Consider the following 2546-nt stretch of genomic DNA (forward strand, 5'->3'; position numbering starts at 1 on the left):
AAGGTGGGCGCTGGGAACGAGGTTGGTACACGCATGGGACGCACGATGTACCCAGGTTCAGGGCTCTCCGTAGAGATAACACCCCTAATCCTGCTTGTGTGTTTGATGTATGGGAACACAGTACAATGTTGCTCTTGGAGCTGTGTTGGGAGGAGGAAGAGGGGAGCAGCCGGCTCGTCTCTACCTCGCTCTCTGTTGGTTGGTGAGTTTGTAGTGTTGAATGACTGGCAAGTGATCGGTCCCCTTGCATGGGGGGCGGCCGGGGGGTTTTATAGACGAACCTGTCGGCCTACAATATGGATAAAGGGTACAAGTGTGGGACCCGGCTGGCTGCTTCGCCGGCTGGCCAGGGGCCCACAAGGGTCTTGTCTTGTCGATGAGGGACCCGCCGGCTGCATGGTCTTGTTTACCCGTGGGGCCCGCCGGCTGGCCAATGGGGCTCCTGCGTAAGGTTGACGATGGGCACGCCCTGTACGTCAAGCGTCGCCCCATGAGATTCTTCATGGGTAGGCTGTACGACCGCCTCCACTGTTGCCCACGCCGAGTGCAGTAATGGAGTGGGAGTGTGACGGTCCGACATCAGGCTAGGTGATGGATCAGAGCCGGGGTAGGTCAGCGGCGTCGCCGCCGACGCTCGTACCTGCCGGGCGCCCCGATCCAGTACCTTTGCTGACACGTAGCTACCTTTAATCGTGAGGTCCTTTCCTGACCTTCGATCTGATGTGACTCGTGATCCTCGGCCGGCTAGCCTGCTTGGCTAGCCGGCTCGCGGGTGGCCGCCTCCTCCCCAGTCCGGGTGGCGGAACCAGGCTGGCTCTGAAGGGGAGGCCGCCTGCGTTCTAGCCGACAGGGGATGCCAGGCCGGCCAGAAAGGTGGCTGCCTCGTCTTCCAGCCAGCAGGGGATGCCTAGCCGGTCAAAAGACTTGGGCCTTGGGAATCTCCCTATCTTCATGTCCATTGGGCCGGAAATGAAGGAGCAGGCTTGATGAGCCTACCCCGGGGTTAACCCCCCGACAGTAGTCCCCGAGGCTGGCGAGGCCTGCCGCCTGCGGGTGGGCGGCCTCACCGGCTTGTTGTTTTGTCTTGATATTTTTGGCTATTATTTGCGGTGGAGGGCGCCGGCTTCGGAGCTGGGCAGCTTCGAAACGACGCTTCGGTCCAGTCGTAACTGGCCCGGGGAGCGCCACGTGCCAGGCCCCGCCTGGCGTAATGATGGCGATTACTTCTTGACGGGACTGGGCCTAGGCCCTGGGTCCCGCCACGACGCCCCCTCGGCCTCCGCGCGGGAGATCTTCTGCGGATTTACTCCGCGACGGTTGGGCTTAGGGGAGCGTTACCACCAGTAATACGCGGAATTAATGGGGCCTCGCGCACACCAGATCCCCTCCCCACAACGGTTCGTGGGGTTTAAATGGGACGCGAGAGCTTCGAGGAGGCCATTCGCCCCCTCTTCTCGCCCCGCTCCTTGCCTTCTTCCTCCTTGCGCCCTGAGAAGAAGAGCTCGCGCCCTTCGTCTCCTTTTTCTTCGCCGCCGAGACCTCCTCCCCCCGCTTCGAGCTCTCGCCGCCTATAGTCATGGCCGGAGGATTTTCTTCGAAGAGGTCGTCAGCGCAGCAGGCGTCCTTGCAGGGGGCCTGGCTGGGCAGCGATGTCGACGCGGGGCTCATCGACGTGCTCCGTCATCATCGGTTGCTGCCCCCGGTCTCCCAAGTGTCGGTGCGCCTCCCTGGCTCCGAGGCCTCTCCCGCACCTGTCGCGGGAGAGGTGGTGGTCTTCGCCGAGCATTTCTATCGGGGTTTCGGGCTCCCGGCTAGCTCTTTCTTCGCCGAGTGGCTCCAGTTCTTCGGCCTACAGCCGCATCATCTGGCGCCGAACGCCATACTACAGCTGGCCGCCTTCGTGGTCATGTGCAAGGGCTTCATGGGGATCGAGCCTCGCGTCGATCTGTGGCGCAGCTTGTTCTTCTTCAAGCAGAAATCCATCGCCATGGATAAATCCGAGGTGAAGAAGCTCCAGGGGCCGTGCCCCATGACGCCGTGCGGGGCCGCGCTGGTGCATCACCGCCCGAAGTCCGTCTTTCCCCAGATGCCTTTGCAAGTCTCCATCAAGCATTGGCAGAAGGGGTTCTTCTACGTGAGGAGCACCGACCCGGCCCAGGACGCCCTCAACATGCCCATGTTCGCCATCGCCCCTCCGACGCGGCAGAACAGGGACGCGAAGACCCCCAAGCCGCATCCTGAGGTGGTGCTCATTCGCGCCCACCTCGATATTTTGAGGGAGAGCGGCCTCCTCGGCCGCGACCTTCTTGCCGCCATGGTGGTTCGCCGGATTTTGCCTCTGCAGAGGCAGCCGCATCTGGTCTACCAGATGAGCGGCCGGCTTGATCCGTGTCGGCTGTCCAACAAGAGGCTCACCTCATGCGCTGTGGCGCGGAGGGTGAACCTGATCTCCACCGCCCGTATGGATGAGGGCGGGGAATGGACGTGGGGGATGGCCCCGTTCAACCGGTCTCATACGCCTCCCATGGTAGCCTTTCTCCCTTCTT

The sequence above is a fragment of the Hordeum vulgare genome, chromosome 5H (assembly GCF_904849725.1).
Source record: "Hordeum vulgare subsp. vulgare chromosome 5H, MorexV3_pseudomolecules_assembly, whole genome shotgun sequence".
In the NCBI taxonomy this organism is placed as follows: domain Eukaryota; kingdom Viridiplantae; phylum Streptophyta; class Magnoliopsida; order Poales; family Poaceae; genus Hordeum; species Hordeum vulgare.